The 23,150-nt window shown below is 34.8% G+C and overlaps 1 protein-coding gene and 1 long non-coding RNA gene across 10 annotated transcripts in view; one reads left to right on the forward strand and one right to left on the reverse strand.

The window, feature by feature from the left end:
• LOC143222472 (uncharacterized) overlaps positions 1–23,150 on the reverse strand; it is a 131,470-nt gene that overhangs the window by 48,285 nt on the left and 60,035 nt on the right. For 2 of the 6 annotated variants that reach the window (XR_013012254.1, XR_013012253.1), the window contains exon 1: positions 10,869–11,185. The exons of 2 other annotated variants lie outside the window; for them this stretch is intronic. This is a non-coding gene — a long non-coding RNA (uncharacterized LOC143222472). Of the gene's footprint in view, positions 1–10,868; positions 11,186–23,150 lie in introns of those variants that run through there. 2 more of the 6 variants (XR_013012252.1, XR_013012260.1) reach the window with 2 other exon arrangements.
• The window catches only part of LOC143222470 (uncharacterized), a 108,479-nt gene that overhangs the window by 3,544 nt on the left and 81,785 nt on the right, over positions 1–23,150 (forward strand). Inside the window, exons 1-2 of one of the 4 annotated variants that reach the window (XM_076449041.1) lie at positions 11,315–11,634; positions 21,605–21,673. The exons of 1 other annotated variant lie outside the window; for it this stretch is intronic. The gene's annotated coding sequence lies outside the window, so the exon portion shown is untranslated. Of the gene's footprint in view, positions 1–11,302; positions 11,635–21,604; positions 21,674–23,150 lie in introns of those variants that run through there. 2 more of the 4 variants (XM_076449040.1, XM_076449043.1) reach the window with 2 other exon arrangements.

The following is a 23,150-nucleotide window of genomic DNA, read 5'->3' on the forward strand; positions in this document are numbered from 1 at the left end:
TACACTGGTACTACTTTCTTTACGCATAGTATACACTGGTACTACTTTCTTTACGCTGTTCTTGTGTTAGGAGCTTAAATCAATTTCTGCGGAAATTGTTTTTCTATTATGACTTTGTTAGTCACAAGTTATTGTTAGATGATTACCGCTCTTAGTAATATTATTTCTAAGAAACGTCACTTCCTGACAATTCAAAGTGACTCGGCGTCTTTAAAGCGCGATGAGAAATAAGCCCAAACCTCATACTTTCTTGGAAAAAAGAAAAGAAAAGTAGTTAGGTCTGCAGTAGTAATATTATAAGATATTCGAAATCTCCAAAGAAGTTTCCTTGACTATGAAGTAGCATATAATAACATAGTTAGTTTGGTTCATATCGCCTTTGGTGGTCTGCAAAGAAAAAGTCAGCTATTGGCGGTTAGGCATCAAGTGATGAATGATATTCCTGGTCTGGCATCCCTAATTAACTCGTCATACCCTGCGTCTTTATCCTCTCGGAACAACCACCAGGTGGACTACGCATATTCTGAATGTTTACGTGCTGTGCGGCCTCTAACCCTAACATGCCGAGTGTAGCATCTCGTGCGAGCTTTCATGGTCACGCACGTATATGTCTGTCTGTCTATCTTGCAGCACTATATAATCATTTGATCATTACCAAGACGAGATAGGAGGCATGTTTATAAACCCACCCATAGATGGGCTGTCTCAGAAGTACGTGACGTAGGCTGTACTTAGAATTTTATCATATTCTAGTGTGCGAATTCAAAAATTGTCGGTAGTTTCTCATTTATAAAATTTCATATTTACTTCTTGTTACTAACAAACGAATTATAACAACAGGGGATAGACAGATACCTAAAACATACTGGAAGGAAGGAACGGGAACAACTTTTGTAATAAGGGATAACGTTGTGCGTCAGGTGTTTAGTCTTAGTGAAGCCTAAAAAAGATTAAATTATAATTAAAAGGCAAAATTCTACCTTCACAAAATTCAATCATATTTCTTTTATCAGTGATAATGGGTAGGAAAGTGAAGAAATATTCAAGCAAAACGTAATTATTATAACGTTATTATTATTATATTTTTTCTAAAACTTATTGATAAATTATTATTCGAAACAATTATTACAATTATTAAGTTAGATCCCAGAGCTTTAAACTGATCATAAACTATTTAAAACGAACTATTATTTGTTTAACTTGGCATAAAGTTAAACCTCTTTCCCACATTCATCAGCCACGACTGTGTTTGTCGTATCCCTGCTGGCCTTAAGAGCTTCGGTGTCGGACAAAAAGGCATGGTAGGCGTTGGATATTGCAGATAAGATATAGTTGATATATTATTATAACTCTTCCTTACGTTCACTGAGAAGTTCATTTAATTTAACTATGATGTGATACCTTGACATTTTTAAACAGGATATAGTAACTATAATTACCGTATGGGCAATTATAGGGCAATCTTGAATGTAAGGCGACCCCTATTTTCAGAAATCACTGAGTATCATAACGTCGTTTTTTAGGTTCGCAAAATGATACTGTGACTGGACAACTGGATTAGTTGCAAGAATTAGCGATAATCTTCAATGAGCCTCATGCATAGACGGATTATAAGGCGACTGGAATTTACAGTCTAATTATTAATAAAAACATCGCCTTATAATTGGGCCAATGCAGTACATATCTCTCTAATCTGTACAGTTAAAATTATGTTATACAAAATGGTTTATATAATTGTGTAAAAGTGAAAGTTAAATGCCATTTTGGTAAGGGGGAAGCTTAGAATAATTACCTGTATGTTTTAATTTCATTAACGAATCCTTGGAAATATTCTTTCGTGGCTTTAGTTTACAAGGAGTTTCGTATCTCTATGTAATTAAATGTTATAATAATGTTTTTGTTATTTATATTACTGAAATAACCAGCGTGTGGAAAACTATGATGAATTAAATCATGTACAAATAAGAACATTATTAACTAGAAGACATTTTATGTAAACTAGCTCTCTGATCGAGCTAAGTATTGTTAACCATGAGGAAATAAATCTAAATCCTAGGCCTCGTCTAAACTTGTTTGGTTTTTACTACTTACAAGCTATAATATAATTAACCGTGTATCTTAACCGTATCCGATGAATGACAAAAAGGAACAAACATACGTTCTGGAAATTACACAGGCGTAGTAACGAAATTATACTAGAGATCTAATATTTTAACAAGTATTATTTTTTATTTGAATTTTGTATTATAAAGCCTTGGAATGTGAAGTTCACCATTTCCATATCTGACTACATTCCTGATTTATTAAGAATTGTGATCACAACCTAAGTTAACAAAGAGTTCAGGACAAACAGTTTAAATGTAGCATGCATTAGTGAAGGCAAGTTTTAATTGTTTTTATGAATTTCGCGCAAAGCTACACGAGGGCTATCTGTGCTAGCCGTCCCTAACTTAGCAGTGTAAGACTAGAGGGAAGGCAGCTAGTCATCACCACCCACCGCCAACTCTTAGGCTACTCTTTTACCAACGAATAGTGGGATTGAACGTCACATTATAACGCCCCCACGGCTGAAAGGGCGAGCATGTTTGGTGTGACAGAAATTCGAACCCGCGACCCTCGGATTACGAGTCGAGTGCCTTAACCACCTGGCCATGCTGGAACTTGTTTACATTTAGACACGTTCTTAAGAAAATAGTTCAGATAAGAAGAAAACGGTTGTGCATAATGTATTATGGATAAGTGTTTGTTGAATTTTCAAGAAAAACTACTCGAGTCATCCCTAATTTTGAAGAGATGAAACAGGGGGAAATCAACTAGTTAATATCGCCTACTGTCGGTTCTTGAACTAATCATTACCAGTGAATAGTTGGAATGATCGTCCATTATAAGAACGAGCATATTAGGCGAAAGATAGCGATCCCACCACCCGCAGATTACAAGTCCAGCGTCTTAACCATTAGACCAAGGAATAACTTTTGATCGAGCTAACCACATAGAGGGCGCTCGAAAAGTCCGGAACCATAGGTCATTTGCAGCATTTTTAAATTTCAGATACGCGACTGTCAAAGCATGAAAAGTTTTAGTTAATCCTGCTATTAATTTAAACTTATTTAGAATTACAAGGAGAACATGTGGAACATATTCTGTAAAACACTTTGAAGTGCCTATTGTCCCACATTTTGAAGTGTGTATTCTTCCAGACTTTTGAACACTCTGTAGATCAAAAGAACAAGTAGTTCCTGGTGAAGCGAATTCTGTAAAACAAACTCACCACAAATTACTAAGGTTGTCAGTTCGTTAGAATGCGTTGAAACAGAAGTTGGGTTCCTTCGCTGTTAACACGTTTTTTTGTGAATATACACACCGGAAAAACAAAATGAAAATTTCACTCAAGTCTAATTTCACTGTTAAAAATTAATTGTAAGTTCGATCAGCAGTCATGTGCAAAAGTTACTAGCATTATAATAATGGTTTAGTACTTGTTTGTTGTTAAACGCAAAGATACACAATTGATTCGATGTTATGTGCCCACAAGGGGTGTCGAAACACGATTTTTTAGCGTTAATAGCTTTCAGATCTACCACTGATTTACCTGCGGGGATCGGTGTGTAGACTGACAATATTTTCAAACATATTGGTGTTGTAATTGTGATTACTGTGTGTGTCAGTTTCAAAAGATACCAGTATTATAACTTGGATTAGTGTACAGGTCATTGTTTAAAAGTTACTAATATTGTAACTTGGATTAATGTATAGGTCATTGTTCAAAAGATACCAGTATTGTAACTCGAATTAGTGTACAAGCCATTGTGCAAAATATGTTAGTATTGTAACTCGAATTAGTGAATAGGTCATTGTTCAAAAGATACCAATATTGTAATTTGGATCAGTTTTTAGGGCAGCGCTAAAAATATATCGGCATTATAATTTGGATCATAATATAGGTCAGTGTTGAAACAATACTAGCATTGTAATTTGGACTGGTATGAAGGTAAATGTTCAAAAGACATTATTATTTGGATAGACGTATATGTCAGTTTAAAAAGATATTAACATTATAATTTTGATTCACACTATAATGTCGGTATCTCTTGAACGTTGACCTATGAACTAGTCCAAATTTTCAAAGTTTAAAACGTTCCGCCATTCTAATTTTGACCAGTGTATAGGTCAGTGTTCAAAAGTTACTGGCATTTTAACCCGGACCAGTGTTCGAAAAATACTGTTATGTAATCTGTATAAGTGTATAGAGCAGGACTGTTTTCTTGTTGTTTTTTTAATTTCGAGCAAAGCTACACAAGGGCTATCTGCGCTAGCCATTCCTAATTTAGCAATTTCAGGCTGGAGGGAAGGCAACTAGTCATCACCACCTACCGCCAACTCTTGGGTTACTCTTTTGCCAACGAATAGTGGAATTAACCGTCAAATTATAACGCTCCCACGGCTGAAAGGGCGAACATGTTTGGTGCGACGGGGATTGGAACCCGCGACTCTCAGATTACGAGTCGAACACCTTAACCCACCTGGCCATGCTGGGCCACAAATCAGGACTGTTTGGTTAAGCATCAGAAACCGTTGAAGGAAACTAGATTTAGTATAAACATGTTAAGCATTTAGATATTTTACAAGTGAAACGTTTCGTGTGTGCAAAGTTCTATCGTAAGTTTTTCGTATTCTGTTTTCTGAAACTTTACTGATTAGTTTGTCTGGGAGGACAAATCGAATCAGAATATTTCGAGGATACGTTTGTTAACACTACAAAGTTCGTTTTCTTATGTAGTCATTATTTTATATAACTATATAGTTTCGTTTTAGAATTTAGTTAAATGTTTTAGTATACAATATATAATGCATAGTTAACGTTTTCTTTTATGTATATATAGATATACGTAACTGATATAGTCTATTTAATGTTTATATAACTACGTTGATACCTGTCCAAGAAACAATATGTAAACATATATAAGTATGCCATGATAATATATTTTTGAAACATATCAATAACGGTAATATCAGTAACATTATCTTAATATTCAAAATATATGGTTTATTTGTTGCTGCCCTTTGTTTAGTTGAGAAACGATTTATTATAGGAAGAATATTACCAAAAATTAGCTGGAAAAATATACAAAATTCAAAAAATAATTAGAAGAGAAAAGACAAAATGGAAAAGAATAGCAAGGACAACAGCATCCTCGGATTCAACCAATAGGAACGAACATGGGAACATTCAGTCCAATTATAGACTTCAGGTGATTAAAGCACTCAAAGTAACTATTATAAACTTCGTCATGATACCAGGAACACTCCTTATAGACTATGGAAATGACACTTAAGAGACACTCTTATTTACTTTCGAATCGTGTCCCATGGAGTATTGTTAGAGGCCTTGGAATCATATCTTGTGGTGTGTTGTTATAGACTTTGGAATCGCATCTGAGGGACGCTCTTATTAATGTTGAAATGATCATGATCATATCTTGGGACACTATTATTAACTATGTAACAACCTCTCAATGGCATTATTATTAACTATGTAACAACCTCTCAAGGGCATTATTATTAACTATGTAACAACCTCTCAAGGGCATTATTATTAACTATGTAACAACCTCTCAATGGCATTATTATTAACTATGTAACAACCTCTCATGGACACTATTATTAACTATGTAACAACCTCTCAAGGGCATTATTATTAACTATGTAACAACCTCTCAAGGGCATTATTATTAACTATGTAACAATCTCTCAAGGGCATTATTATTAACTATGTAACAATCTCTCAAGGACATTATTATTAACTATGTAACAACCTCTCAAGGGCATTATTATTAACTATGTAACAACCTCTCAAGGGCATTATTATTAACTATGCAACAACCTCTCAAGGGAATTATTATTAACTATGTAACAACCTCTCAAGGACATTATTATTAACTATGTAACAACCTCTCAAGGGAATTATTATTAACTATGTAACAATCTCTCAAGGGCATTATTATTAACTATGTAACAACCTCTCAAGGGCATTATTATTAACTATGTAACAACCTCTCAAGGGAATTATTATTAACTATGTAACAATCTCTCAAGGGCATTATTATTAACTATGTAACAACCTCTCAAGGGAATTATTATTAACTATGTAACAATCTCTCAAGGACATTATTATTAACTATGTAACAACCTCTCAAGGGAATTATTATTAACTATGTAACAACCTCTCAAGGGCATTATTATTAACTATGTAACAACCTCTCAAGGGAATTATTATTAACTATATAACAACCTCTCAAGGGAATTATTATTAACTATGTAACAACCTCTCAAGGGAATTATTATTAACTATGTAACAACCTCTCAAGGGCATTATTATTAACTATGTAACAACCTCTCAAGGGAATTATTATTAACTATATAACAACCTCTCAAGGGAATTATTATTAACTATGTAACAACCTCTCAAGGGAATTATTATTAACTATGTAACAACCTCTCAAGGGCATTATTATTAACTATGTAACAACCTCTCAAGGGAATTATTATTAACTATGTAACAACCTCTCAAGGGCATTATTATTAACTATGTAACAACCTCTCAAGGGAATTATTATTAACTATGTAACAACCTCTCAAGGACATTATTATTAACTATGTAACAACCTCTCAAGGGAATTATTATTAACTATGTAACAATCTCTCAAGGGCATTATTATTAACTATGTAACAACCTCTCAAGGGCATTATTATTAACTATGTAACAACCTCTCAATGGCATTATTATTAACTATGTAACAACCTCTCATGGACACTATTATTAACTATGTAACAACCTCTCAAGGGCATTATTATTAACTATGTAACAACCTCTCAAGGGCATTATTATTAACTACGTAACAACCTCTCAAGGGCATTATTATTAACTATGTAACAACCTCTCAATGGCATTATTATTAACTATGTAACAATCTCTCAAGGGCATTATTATTAACTATGTAACAACCTCTCAATGGCATTATTATTAACTATGTAACAATCTCTCAAGGGCATTATTATTAACTATGTAACAACCTCTCAAGGGAATTATTATTAACTATGTAACAACCTCTCATGGACACTATTATCAAATGTCAAAACACTATCAAATGTAAAATAATTCCGCAAGAACACTATTATTAAGTGGAATTACCTCTCGGGGACATTATTATTAACTTGGGAATCAAAACTAAGGAGCACTTTATACACTTGGGATTCACATCTTAGGAACTGTTATAATCTTTCAGTCATATCTCAACAACACTATTAGTAACTTTGGAATCAGACCTCAGGAGCATTTTTATACAATTTGGAAACTGTTCATATTTGGTTTATTCTGATCTCTTGGTAACCACAGCTTCAGACAAACGACATGCCATAACTAAATGACAGACGAGTATGTTGTTACAATTGCTCATTTACATCACCTACTAAACATTTATGATTACAAGATGGCGCTTCATATTGCCTCAGAGTTATAGGTATTTGTTGTCTCAGTGCTGAGAATAAAAATGTTTTTGGTATTAAATGGTAAACAGTTTCCCTTATATTTCCATAAAGAGCGTGTGTAAAATGAACAGAGACAGATCACAGTTAGTGACAGTTGCTTCATGATTCGTTTCTATTATTGTTCCTTTATTTGATGACACGTATTAAAATTAGAAGGAAAGTATCTGGCAGATTCTATGATACCAAACAGGTGGTATACGCAGCTCCATTTATTTCAATGTTAAACAAACCTTTCTTCACACGATTAATAGTTTCGGTAATTTCTGAAAACTCTTATTTTGTTCTCTGTTAACGATATGCCAGGAACTAGAATGTTTCGGAATATACATATTCCATCTTAAGGAAGTTATATTAAGGAAGGTAAAAATATCAGATACAAAGATTTCTAATTTTCTCAAAATTTCGAACATTTTGTAAAGCGGAATTCAAATGTATATTAAAAGGATAAAATCGATTTTATAAAAATGTGTTTGTTATTCAGCCCAAAGTTCCACAAGGGGCCATCAGTGCTCTGTCCGCCATATTGAAACCCGAGTTTTAGCAACATAAGTCTGCAGATATGCAGCTGTGCCACTGAGGGGACCTGGAAACGAGCAATAGGAGAGGTATAAATTGTAACGTTTGTAACAACATTTTTTTTATTTGTAAAATTGTACAGGTTGTTCAGAACAAACTTAATTGCAGTAACATTTTGTAAGTTGTTACTTTTAAGTTTGTTTTGAATAACCTGTATAATTTCACAAAATAATGCTTTAATATTGTTACAAATGTTGCACTTTGTGCCTCTTCTGTTCTCCCTTTATTTTAAATTAATTTTGTACTATTAATTTGTGGTTTAATTCTTCTTAATAGCATATTGCAACATTAGACATCTTTATATGTGAGTGTTTTTCTTATAGCAAAGCCACATTGGGCTCTCTGCTGAGTATACGGAGGGGAATCGAACCGCTGATTTTAGCGGTGTAAATCCGTAGACTTACCGCTGTATCAATGGGGAGCTCTTATATCAGCTATTTTGCCTTGGCGATATAGCTTGCTGAAAATGGAATATCTGCGTTCCGAAACGTCCGAGAATTAAACGCTTGTTACAGTCTCACACCCGTCAAATACCTTAATTTGTATATTGTCTAAACTCGCATTAAAAATAAACTAATATAGCTTAGTGCCTGTAAAGGCACGTTGTAAAATTCACTCTAAGTGATTAGTTATATTGCTTACGTCCTTGATAATTTGAAATAGTGTAGATGATGCAAAACTATTTCCCATAGAATCCATTGCAAATTACTTGGTTTTTGAAAAATTTCTTGGCTTAGTTTGTTTTGAATTTCGATAAAAGCTGCACGAGGGCTATATGCGCTAGCCGTCCCTAATTTAGCAGTTTAAGGCTAGAGGGAAGGTAGCTAGTCATCACCGCCCACCGCTAACTTTTGGGCTACTCTTTTACCAACGAATAGTGGGATTGACCGTAACTTTATAACGCCCTCACCGCTGAAAGGACGAGCGTGTTTGGTGCGACGGGGAAGAATTTCTTGAAGAAATACATAGAGAGAATGTACATATCAAATATAACCAAACTGAACGTTTTATTTGTGCCTTATATGGCCACTTATTCTTAATATAAATTACATTTTTGGGCAAAGAAACATTTTAATTTTAGGAATTCCAAGAAAGGAAAACATTTTGTTTATTAAAAAACGATTTACGATTTTTTTCTAATTATATTTTTTCATGTGACTTAATGTAAAAGGGTTTTTCTTTTTGTCCCCTTTCAAGTGACACAGCGATATGTTTGCGGACTTACGACGTTAGAATCCGTGTTTCGTTACCCATGATGGACAGAGCACAGATAACCCATTGTGTAGCTTTGTGTTTAATTACAAACAAACTTTTATTTTTAATTCGCGCAAATCTGCACCAGGGCTATTTGCCATAGCCGTCACCAGTTTTATTTCAAGCCATTTCAGCAGCTTACTAGTTTTAATAAATAGGTTTATTTGGATTTCGCACAAAACTAAACGAGGGCTATCTGCGCTAGTCGTCCCTAATTTAGCAGTGTAAGACAAGGGGGAAGGCGATTATTCAACTCCACTCATCGCTAACTCTTGGGCTACTCTTTTACTAACGAAGAGTGAGATTGACCGTTACTTTATAACGTCCCCACGGCTGAAAGGGCGAGCATATTCAGTGTGAGGGGAATTCGAACCCGCGACCCTTGGATTGCGTGTCGAGCGCCCTAACCATCTGGCCATGTGAAATGTATAACAACAGCTACTCATTCTATTACTCGTAGCATTGTTTGAAGCTTAAATGCTATAAATCAAATCAAACAATTACGTAATAAAATACCGCTTCATTTAGAAGACATTACCATTCAAACTATGAAGTAGTGGCCCCTAGAAGCTTTGTTGGTACTTTGTTTGCCTATTCCACTACCTAACTGAAATAAGAGTTGCATGACAAAAGATCTTCGTACAGATCTGTCCAGATTGTGCAACCTACGACAGCCATTTTTACTGTAGTCAGGTGCGTATATCAAATGTGATAGTATGGGCGTAGGCTGGGCAGAACATTTCTCACTTCATGACAGCGATTGGAGCTTGCTCACTTTCAGGGCTTGGTAATGAAAAGCGTTTTGTTCCCTCCTTCACATAAATAAGATTTTATATTGGCTGGTTGAGATTTCATTTGAAAGATAATTTCAGTTGGCTAGGCTCCTATTTTTTAGCAAATACGTTACATTAGCCTTCAATACATCATCGATTTGTGGTCCTGTAATGAACCGTATTCTCACTTTCGCATCTGAGCGGTAAAAAATTCTGGTTAGCTAATTCCCTTACAATTACCATACAATTTAAATATCGAGCTTTGGTATTTGTGGTGGGCAAAGCAAAGACAGCCCATTGTGTAATTTTGTGCCTTACATCAACTAATACAAATAATAATTTTAATTCCATTTCCAAACGTTATGAAAAGAAGAAGAGAAACCCCCAGTGGCACAGCGGTATGTCTGCGGACTTACAACGCTAAAAACCAAGTTTCGATACTCGTGGTGGGCAGAGCACAGATAGTTCATTGAAAAAATGTACATTTAAGTCAAGTAGGCCACAATTTTGAACACTAGAAATAATTTTAGAAAAACAAATTTTGAATAATGAAATAACAGTAAAGCCACAGATAGTAAGTTTCCTTAATAAAACTTTTATGGATGAAAAGTATCATATGTTACAAAACAATTGTGTCATATATAGACGAATCTAAGATATAAGTAAAATTAAACCTTGGTAATCTTTATACGGTTCAGAACAGAAAGCCTGTGATACCTAGCATTGAGTTAATCGTACGAATAAGAGGCCGCGTAGTAGCGACGTGCTTGCCAGGGGGTAGACACAAGGTACCCCATACCTTTTGTGTGTCCGTTGGAATGCGCATGAGCACGTGATCGCCTCAAAAGATTTTTCTAATTGACCTGTCCAAGTGCCGGCCTGCCTGACAACATCTCGTGGAGAATGGGGCTTCTTTTAGCTTTAATCACTCACGCACTGATGAATTGGCCTTCCATTGACTTGAATACCAACTACGCATGCGCTTGGTACCCTTAACCGCAGGAGGCTGCAGCGCTCTCTCTCGACCTTTACTGAAACTCTCATTCCCTTCAAATTGGCCTTGGCTGGGGGCGGGAGGATAGGGCATCTATCGACCACTCAGCGAAGAGCAAGCTGTGATGTCTTTATCGAGCAGCAGATTGTATTTGGCGAACCACGGGAGGAAGTTACGGGCGAAGCGTGTAAGTGTTTCGGTTACACCAAGGTCTCGAGAAACGTTTTAGTTACAGTGAACGTGGAAGACTCTGCGGCTCGTTGTTCATGTGATGTGATACATAACTACCCAAGACTCATTGGCGTTACTCACGCTTGTTTGTGAAAACGGATCTGGTTGTGCATTATATAATTGTAGTTAGGCCTAACGAAGCTCTCAGGTTCGGATGCTGTAAGCCGAAGGTCACAAACTCCAAAACTTTGTTCTCTTCTCTTTCAGAGTCACTTACAGGATTACATGACTGGTTGGGTATAAAACTTAGAATTACAGGTAAGATGAGAAACTTGTTATATATGAGAAAACATGCTTCGTGGCTTTCAGAGGAGAAGTTTACTGTACTGTAATCTGTAATAAAAAAAATTACAGCGATGCTTTTTTTTAATACTTCCTTTAAGGCAAAATGATTCAATATTATTTCACAGAGTGTCAAACTTACCCTTAAAGTTTATAGTATTAATAAACAATTTCTACGTAAGAAGCTGATTGTTATAACATATAAGGGGAAAGTTTTGCCTTCTGTGAAACAATATTGTAACAGTAATTTGTAAGCAATTGAAACTGAACGTTACAAACTCGTTAAATCACAGATGAACATTTTCTGCTAGGTTACGGAGATAAATATGATATAACACAACCAAATAACATTTCACCAACCAGTGAACTCAAGCGTGAAACTGTTTTAAATTTTTGTAGATATTTTTTCAAAATTTAAAATAGCGTGTAAAACATGCATTTGAATCTTTATTAAGATTCCGGTGAGGGAAGTTCGACGATATATAACTTACATATTATATTGTTGGTAAAGGATTAGTTGAAAATAACTTTTATAACATCAGAAATAAACTTAATCGCGTGGATATAGTTTCAGTGTTTTGGAATAATGCACGTATGGGAATATTCCTCTATGTATGCATTATTATCTCTTTACATAGCAAGAAGTTGTATTATTAAAACAAATTGAGTACCGTTAAAGTTTCAGACTACGTTTCGAACCATAATAAACGTTTATGTGTATATTATATATATACCTATTGTGGTGAATTATAATCACATAACACAATATGTGATCCTTGTACATCCTTGGCAATTTAAACCACTTTCTATTTTTCTGGAAATCGCTCATTCTTTTCTTAAAATGATTAAAAAAATCTACCTTTTATTACAATCATTTCACAAGCTAATCTTCATGTCAGAAAAGATAAAATTGTTCCTATTAACCCTATTCTAACTTTTACAAATCATAAACTAGTTTTTTTTTGTTCTATTGTTTCCGGGCCCTCGCTAGTACAGCGGTATGTCTACGGATTTACAACGCTAAAATCAGGGGTTCAGTTCCCCTCGGTGGGCTCAGCAGATAGCCCCATGTGGCTTTGCTATAAGAAAACACACTCTATTGTCTCTTTAACAAGCCAGCAGAAAACATAGGCCTAATTTTACGACAACGCTTGGTTATCGTACGAATTTAGTTTGATTACATCCAAGTGAGGCCTAACTAGTGAATCTTTTTATTTTCTTCACTTGAGATAATACATGGTGATTTTTTGGTCGTGACAGTGTACGGAGAGGTATGTTCCTCATAAAGATGTTGAAGAAACAAACAAACTTCACTTCTGCTTTTACAGTGTACTCACTGTAAATTCTGCAAATAAACCATCCATCCTCTTCGGTTTCCACGCTTCGCAATTCTGCGTTACAGTAGACCACAATGATAATTTCTTACGTCCTAATCTGGAGCGTGCTTTGAGCTGTTATGTAACTTTCTGCTATTATTTTAGACCAAAAGTGTGTACAAATGTCCAGAGTATTGCAGTTTTCCATAATATTAGTCTTCCATTTACTAAAAGCTTGGTGTTCTTTATATACGTTAAGCCTAAACAAACAAACAAAAATCTAAAACAAGGCGAACATTACTCTGTCTTCACGCGAGCCACGTTGCTTTATTTCACTCACAGATAACCTGGCTTTGATTTATATAATGAGCCTTCAACTAGAAGTCTTTCTTCATTCAAACAAGATATTTTTGTTTCTGACTGTTAATCTGTATATCTGTACAGATAGAGGCTTAACAGCCAAAGGAATACGTGTCGCGTCCCGTTGTTGCGAAAGAGCCCTTTGTATGTAGAGACCTTTTGTGGGTGTTGTAAGAGTACTGGTCACATCTCACTAGAGATTCGATCAGACAAGAGTATCCTCGAGGTTGGCGGTGTGTGGAGTTGACTAGTTACTGTCCCTTCAGTCTATTATTTCAGAATTAAAGATGATTAATCCTGGTAATCTCGCGTAGCTTGTCTTGAAATTAAAGAAAGAACAATAATAAAAATAGATAAAATAAACAAAATTTTGTTTGCTGTACAACGTTTTCGCTGGGCCTTCGCAATTTATGAGATCCAGTTTAGAAATCAATAAATGTAACTCCGCATACGTTATCTAAAACTAATGTGCTTGAACTTGCAAAGTTCCTTCTGCAAAATTAGCTACAATACTAAATAAACAAAAAATAAATTATCTGTGTTTATTATATCTGGTTATTTAATAAAACTCAGTTGAAAAACTTCATTTTGTGAAGAGTGATCAGTGTTACTATTCTTCTGTCGAAAAACTAGACACAATGGTTGCACATTTGTGAACTAGTTATCATCATGTTAGACCAAATAGATGAAGATTTATGTTTATCCAAACGTTTGAATTTATACACACAAAAGACTCCTCTGTTATACATCCTGGTATTGTGGGAATATTTCCCACTTTGGCTTTACTAGGTAGTTATATTCTATTCTTTTTTTTAATATTTCTTTCATAATATTTTTACTGTAACGATTACTTTCAATTATTAGCTTATAATAAAGATTTATGACTAACCCAAACCTTCTTAGCTGGGAGAATCTCGTGAGATGTTATTAGGATTAGGGCCGATAACACCCAACTGTTACGTCACTGTATTTTTAGTTGTAGAGTTTCGGTTTATGACATTCTATACTCATAGTTATATTGGTAAATTTGTTTAAGTGCATTACCTTTTGAGTTAATTTTTAGCTCTGAATAATGTAGATAACTCACTAATATATTCTGTCATTCGCATATACTGTTGATCACATGTATAAATACAAAATTACGCATAATCTAGCCACTAAATAATCCTATGGATACAATATGTTTAAATCGTATGTTTTGTTGCCCGTCTGTATTAAAACACGCCACTATTCGCTTATTAATACATTCATTCATTTGTATATTAACATAATTTGTGTTTTGAAAAATAAACACCTTTTGGAGCAGTTTGTATCACTCCAATTTCTAGAATTATTAAAATATATTCTTACTAGGCATTTATTAATAAAGATGTGTTAACAAAAACTAGCTTAAGATGAAATTACTTTGGCTGAATATAATCGTACTTCTAATTATTTCTCTAATTTCACGAAGAGAAGAATTGTATTTATTTCATCGTTAATTAAAGTGTTTAATAATTAAGGCTTAGCTTACTATTTAATGTTTTATAAGACTTGCAGAACTTTTTTATATTGAAGAAGTATTGTAAGAAAATGAATTATTTCGAAGTTATAATTTTAAACTTTGTAAAAGTTAAACACAGTGAAATAAAGTGGTTTCATTGTCTAACTAATTAACTATGGATTTGAAAAACCTTTTACAATGAAATAAGTTGATAACTAATAAGTTATTTTGTATGTTTTATAATGATATTTCAAGTTACATAGGAGTAACGAAAACGAAGAGCTAGAAAATACTTTTTAACATCAAATCTTTTATTTTACTTATTGATCGTTTACATAATTTTACTGTTTGCATGTAATAGCAATAACCTTTGAAATCCTAACCAGTGTTAAGTGTATAAGAGATATAAAAATACCATTTTTACATAACAAACGCTCCAGTTGGACAGTGGATCTGAGATATCGCGGTTCAGGTCCCGTTGCATACAGAAAGAAGATACTCTTTCTTTGCTTTGGGTGCGTCACAAAAGTGACGGTCAAATTCAGCTATTTGATCAAATAACAGTTGGCCTAAGTCGTCATCTTTATTGGTCCTTTTCAGAATAGGGGTGTGTCAGATTCGATGTCTACTTCTTCCTCCCTTGACTAGGTGCCTTCCCTTTAGTTTATCATTTCAAAGTTAGGGAGATCTGGCGCGGATAGATTGCCCTATTGTAGCATTACGTGAAATTCAACAAATTGAAACTTGACAACGAGGAACCCACATTTAAGAAAATAAAAGTTTTAAGAAGGCCTAACTGGGTAATGAAAAAACAACAACTTTATTATAAATATGTGACGTTTTGAAAATATTTTGTCATCATCAGATCTATGATTCGTGACTAATTGATACAGGAACGCGCTTCGCACTTTAGAGTCGTGGACACTCTGTAAGAGTGACGGTTAAATCCCGCTGTTCGATCAGACGAGAGATGGCGGTATATGTTGTTAACTAGCTGTCTTCCTCATTTCAAAATTACGGACGGCTATGGGCAAATAACCTTTGCCTAGATTTGCGCAAAATTCTGAAACAAACAAAAACCGATTGTTAACTGCTGGGTTTGCTGTATAGAGCATAACACGTTAGAACTCGATGTAATGAATTGTGGAGTTAGTTATTACATTAGTACGAAGGCCCACACATCTGTTTGTTTTGGTGTTATGTATACGTTATCACTACAGAATGTTTAGCTTTGTTTTTGTGATGTTTTGACACTCGTATACGTACCCTTCAAGGTTTACGAACAAAATGTTTAGATGGTTTTCATCGTATTCTTTCACCCGTACATGTATAATTTCTTCTGTGGTTACAGTGGGATTTTGAAAGAGGTGGAACTCTTCTGTGACATTCAAATCAGAGCAGGAACACTATAGGCCTGAATCTCCAAAAGGCGGAACTCCTTTCCGGACCGTTTCGCCCCAGTTTACGTGCGTGATTCAAAGGATATTTAAATTGTTTTATGTACGTTTGATATCTTAACGTTCACTTGCTCACTGCTACAGTACAAATAGTATTTATGTTATAATAACCTGTTAATATCTTGAATATCGTATATATCCCTGTGAGCAGGAGGACCTCGAAATGAGAATCCCTTTTTGACCAACAACTGAATATATCCGAGTAACCTTTTATAAACACCCGGTCAGTGATAGTTGTGAGAACACCAATGAAAATACAGGAAATTACTTAAAACCCTCTCAACATACTGTGAAATACATTATCACCATTTCAAATAAACAACCCCCGTGGTCTCAGTGAAGGCCGTATCGTTGGTACGTTGATTTTTAACGGTAATTTCAACCATTTCTAAACTTGTTGTATCTGATCGTATCATAGCTGTATTTTTTAAACTCTCCATTAGTTACTTGTTTGAAGCTTAGACCAATCAGCGACAAGATGAAGAAGTGTTATTTTTGGCGATATAGATATTTTCTTCCTTCAGGATGGTGCATGATAAGGCCTGACTTGAAACAGAAGGAAAGATGTAACCTTAAACTTGATTGGACGCTGGGAAGACTCATGAATGTCGGTATGATCATCATGTTTGTTATATCACAAAAAGCAGACTGGTCATTGTAACCAGCTGTGGTGAAGAAACAGCCTGTGGTGTATAATTTATGGAAGTATGTTTGTAAAATATGCGTCGCTAGGACTTTCAAACCTGCTGTTCCACACAAAAGAAGTTTTTTTTTTCCTTTTAATGGTCGGTTAGGGAACAAAACTGATTACTTTATTCAACAAAGTTTTCTATTCAGAGATCACCCGGCATGGCCAGGTGATTAAGGCATTCGACTCGTTATCCGAGCGTCGCGGGTTCGAATCCCCGTCACACCAAACATTCTCGCCCTTTTAGCCGTGGGAGCGTCATAATGTGACGTCAATTCCAGTATTCGTTGGTAAAAGAGTAGCCCAAGAATTGGCGGTGGGTGGTGATGACTAGCTGCCTTCCCTCTAGTCTTACACTGCTAAATTAGGGACGGCTAGCGCAGATAGCCCTCGTGTAGCATTGCGCGAAAATTCAAAACAAACAAACAGTTTGATTGTGACTTGCCCGTCAGCCCTACAGCAAAGAATACGGCCCAAAAGTACGAAGCGTGTTTTTGCGATGACGGGACGCATACCCTGAACTGTTAGATTCACAATTTGGCCAGATACCACATACACACATACAAGTAAGATATGTTCATCTTGAATTCATAACCTGGTTGAAACTCTTATAAACACGTCATTTCAAACTTTAATCTTCTGAAAATAAACGCGCTTTCTACACCAAAAGACATTTTCTGAAACCAAGAGCTTGTTGTTACAGTAACGATGACTAAGAACTCCTAGTAGACGAGAGGTCCTTGCATGGATAAGTTTACAAACACCAAATGGGTCTTGACAGTTTAGAATTAAGGGGTTCGTCTCATACTGTTGAATGTAAAATGATAACTATCTATGAATGGATTCTCTGTACAGTTTTTTTGTATCATTATAAGATACACATATAATGAGTACGAACTTCAGGTTTATGTATATCATTATAAAATACACGTACAACGAGTACGAACTTCAGGTTTATGTATATCATTATAAAATACACGTACAACGAGTACGAACTTCAGGTTTATGTATATCATTATAAAATACACGTACAGTCAGTAAGAACTTGTGATTTATGTACACAACGTTATAGTTTGTGGTCATGCTAAACTGTGGTTTTCGTTATATCTTTTTCTGAGTTTTGATAGTGTCGAATAAAATAGACTTAAAATGTTCAGGCTGTAGAAAGGAGATTGTAAGTTTTTGTTGTGAAATAATTAGAAATTATTTCAACTAAATAGAGCCCTCGCCCTGTACGTTCCAGGATTTATATTTCTAAGATTTGAGTATCAGTAGCCTAGCCCCAATAATCTCCACGGTGCCGATTTGCTTTTAGAGCAAACAAACAACCGAGATCTGTCAACCAGTCTATTCCTCCTCAAAAAGTAAGTTCATAGCTACTTGATTAATTGTGACTAAATATAGTTTTAGTTATGTGACTAGTTTGTTAGTGGCTAAATGTAGTTCTAGTTATTTGTTTGGCTTCTCAGTGATTAAATGTAGTTCTAGTTATTTGTTTGGCTTCTCAGTGACTAAATGTAGTTCTAGTTATTTGATTAGCTTCTCAGTGACTAAATGTAGTTCTAGTTATTTGTTTGGCCTCTCAGTGACTAAATGTAGTTCTAGTTATTTGATTAGCTTCTCAGTGATTAAATGCATTTCTAGATATGTGACTGGCTTGTTAGTGGTTAAATGTAGTTATTTGTAATTAATTAGATTCTCAGTGCCTAAATGTAGTTTTGGTTACTTACATGATTGGCTTGTTAATGACTAAATGTAGTTCTAGTTATTTGATTAGCTTCTCAGTGACTAAATGTAGTTCTAGTTATTTGGCTTCTCAGTGATTAAATGTAGTTCTAGTTATTTGTTTGGCTACTCAGTGACTAAATGTAGTTCTAGTTATTTGATTAGCTTCTCAGTGACTAAATGTAGTTCTAGTTATTTGATTAGCTTCTCAGTGACTAAATGTAGTTCTAGTTATTTGATTAGCTTCTCAGTGATTAAATGCATTTCTAGACATGTGACTGGCTTGTTAGTGGTTAAATGTAGTTTTGGTTACTTACATGATTGGCTTGTTAATGACTAAATGTAGTTCTAGTTATTTGATTAGCTTCTCAGTGGCTAAATGTAGTTCTAGTTATTTGGCTTCTCAGTGACTAAATGTAGTTCTAGTTATTTGGCTTCTCAGTGATTAAATGTAGTTCTAGTTATTTGTTTGGCTTCTCAGTGACTAAATGTAGTTCTAGTTACTTGATTAGCTTCTCAGTGACTAAATGTAGTTCTAGTTATTTGTTTGGCTTCTCAGTGACTAAATGTAGTTCTAGTTATTTGATTAGCTTCTCAGTGATTAAATGCATTTCTAGATATGTGACTGGCTTGTTAGTGGTTAAATGTAGTTATTTGTAATTAATTAGATTCTCAGTGCCTAAATGTAGTTTTGGTTACTTACATGATTGGCTTGTTAATGACTAAATGTAGCTCTAGTTATTTGATTAGCTTCTCAGTGACTAAATGTAGTTCTAGTTATTTGGCTTCTCAGTGATTAAATGTAGTTCTAGTTATTTGTTTGGCTTCTCAGTGACTAAATGTAGTTCTAGTTACTTGATTAGCTTCTCAGTGACTAAATGTAGTTCTAGTTATTTGTTTAGTTTCTCAGTGACTAAATGTATTTCTAGATACGTGACTGGCTTGTTAGTGGTTAAATGTGGTTATATGTACTTGATTAGGTTCTCAGTGACTAAATGTAGTTGTAGATACGTGATTAACTGTAGTTCTGTATACTTGATTAGGTTTTCAGTGACTAGTTATCTGATTGGCTTGCAGGTGACTTAATGTAGTTTTTTCTAGTTACCTGGGTAACTTTTCAGTGACTAAGTGTGGTTCTGTTTCTCCTGATTTAATCCAGGTTGATTAATCTAATTGCTAGATTCGTGATGACGAGACACTCACTTGAAGTAAAAATGTATTCTAAGGCTGCTGGTATGGGTATTGAAACACTTTTACAAAATAAACAGAGCACAACGTTTCGACCTTCTTAGGTCATCTTCAGGTTAACAAGTAGGTCGAAACGTTGTTCTCTACTTTATTTTAATAAAAGTTTTAATATCCATACCAGCCGTGTTGAGATACATAATTATTAGATTGTATTACCTTGAGACTTAGTATTATTATATACTGTGGCTGTTTAAAGTTCCATGATGATTAATACTTATAATTGATCTATTGTCTGATATCTATTATTTTTCTTTGTTTACAGTTGGTTCTGAGTTGAAGCAATATATATGTATATTACAACTTTCTGTCACAGTCTTACCTGCCTATTCATTTTTCGATGAGATTAACTGATTGGGCAACAAGGAAAGGTAATTACTGAGAAAAAAATCAAACGAATCGGCTTTGAGTATTTGAGGGCTGAAATCTGACGCCATAAAGTGTTTATCCGTGTGTTACGATCCACACGCAATCAAATGTCTATCTTTTAAAAGTCCTCACAGACAAAGCTGATGATCTAGTCACGCAAGGTCACGTGGTTTCCGAACTTCAATGAGACCGCAAATATGCATAAATCGTTTTCATGTTAAGGTCACGTGATTTCATTCTCTTAGACATGCTAAAAGTTTACATGTTTTACATGTGAATAGTTAAGGTCGTGTGGTGTCACGATTTGATGTAATATAATTATTTATTTACAAAACTGTAGTTTAAACGAAAATAAAATACAACATTCGCTAACTGTGAGCTTGTTGTATTTATTTTGCCGTAACGTTTTCCTAAAAGAGATGTTTTATTAAAAATACAATAATAAAGCAGAAACTCAGGCATTCGCTTTCCCCCTGAAATTTCACAAATCTAATCACCACCAGGACACAATCTGTAACATGAGGTAGGACTGCGCAAGTCGAGGTTTCCTAGCCTTCTTGAATTGAAAATTTTGTTTGAATATAATAACAACAATCATTTATACAACAAAACTACCGTAGTGTTTCAGTTGGTATTTGTGTGTGTGTCAGTTTAGAAAATCTACCATGAAGAATCACCAACATTCAAATTATGATGACTTTACAGCAAAGCGCTATTTGAGTTTCAAACTTTGAACAGTATGTCTTTGAAGTCAGTTACATAATTTTACCAATACAAGTGGTAAACTATAAGTAAAGTTGTATTTTTGTTGTTGTTGCTTCCTTCCATACGTTGATTTAAATATTCCACACGCATGAAACAAACAAGTAAAAGACTAGGGTTAGCATTACTGTAAATGAACATAATATTTGCGGATATAGGCGTATTTCGATTTATACAGATTAAACCAAAATTTCGGTGCAGCTGTTTGTGCCTTCAGTGCTGTATTAACCCTAAACCGCTGGATTACTTGTGCCTTTTTGGACAATTCCAGCAAACACTCTGGATATGTTATGAATCTATAAGTCATTGAGTGAAAATACAGGGTTCAAATCTCTGCAGTGGACACAGCAGATAGTCTGATGTGAATTCATTATAAAACAAACAGACAAAAAAAATAAATATATAAACGGTCGTTATACTGTAAAATAAAATGGAAGATTTCACATTACTTCGATTTCGGTCAGTCAGCAGAGTTATTTTTGATGTTACATATAATTAGTTAGAGCGATACCCCTTAAATAGTTATTCTTTTCGTCGATAGGGTAGAAGTTGAAAACAAAATGGCGAATGCAAATTTTTACCAAAATTTTTCCTGTTGTAAAGACATGATGTAAGTATACACATATTTACGTGTATGTGTGTGTTAGCTATTTATCTTTGTTTTTAATTTCGCTTGCAATTGTGTTTGTAAACATTGCTGTTTTCAGAATATTGTTTGTAAATATATATATATGTATACGTGAGCTATCAGTATAATTTAGTAGTCATTTATTCGACTGCGTATCCGCTAAGCAACTTTAGTGTATGCATTTTTATTTTCATGGTGTTATTCGGATAGTGACATAATTTATCAAAATTTTGTTTGTTGTTCTAATAAATAATTTAATACGGTAACTTCCAGTCTACCACAAAGTTAAAGCTGATTGGCGTATGACGTTGTATTCTGTCTGGCTACATGGATTAGAAGTTTAGGATTTAAAGTATATACGTATACGAAAAGATAAAAAATGATCGATCGAACGTCACGCAACACAAACAGCAAATTTTATGAGACGTCACAAGGTCTCTAGGCAGTTGCGTTTCTACATTGTTTGCGAGAAGTCATTATTTTCTTAATGAGGTAATTTTACAAAACAGTTAATGATTCAATTAAGTAGAGTTTGTTAGAAATAATTTGTTACAAAGCAGATGTTTAGTGGGATTACGTTTTGAAGTAAAAAGCAAATATATATGTATAGTCAGAAATGAACTACAGCTACAGTCAGAAAAAAATGAACTACGTCCATGGTGACATACAGCTACAGTCAGAAAATGAACTACGTCCATGGTAACATCAGTTTCATATATATTTTGCCTTATGACGCTTTTCCGATCATGTTTGTTTTTAATTATTAGGTTTGTATTACTGGCTGTATTACAACGTCTTACAAATCCGTTAATACACATATGATTCAAACCACATTTACAAGTAACCACGAAATAAACTTAAATAGCGGTTCTTAAACTAGAGCCGCGAAACGGTTTAGAAATATTTTCTTAAAAACTTCACTGATACTGGACAACTGGCATGGCCTAATAAATAGGACATTTGCAATGTGACGGTCGCAGGTTCGAATCTCGTCAGCCCGGTATGACCAAGTGGTTAAGGCACTCAACTCGTTATCTGACGGTCGCGAGTTCGAATCCCCTTCACATCAAACGTGCTCGTCCTCTCAGCTCTGGAGGCGTTATAATGTGAACTGTCAGTCCCACTATTCATTGGTAAAAGAGTAGCCCAAGAGTTGGCGGTGGGTGGTGATGACTAGCTGCCTTCCCCCTAGTCTTAAACTGCTAAATTAGGGACGGCTAGCGCAGATAGTTCTCGATTTGTTTTGCGCAAAATTCAAAACAAACCATATCGAATCTCATCTCCGATTATGCTCGTCCTTTAAACTGAGGGAACGTTATAATGTGATGGTTAATTCCACTATTTGCTGATTACAAAAACAAACAATTAAAAACGTAATCTAAGCGTTGGCGGTGGGTGGCAGTGATTAGCTGCATTCCCTTTGGTCTACTACCCCAAAATTAAGGAAGCTCTTGTGTAG

Source organism: Tachypleus tridentatus, chromosome 8, assembly GCF_004210375.1.
Source record: "Tachypleus tridentatus isolate NWPU-2018 chromosome 8, ASM421037v1, whole genome shotgun sequence".
Classification (NCBI taxonomy): Eukaryota; Metazoa; Arthropoda; class Merostomata; order Xiphosura; family Limulidae; genus Tachypleus; species Tachypleus tridentatus.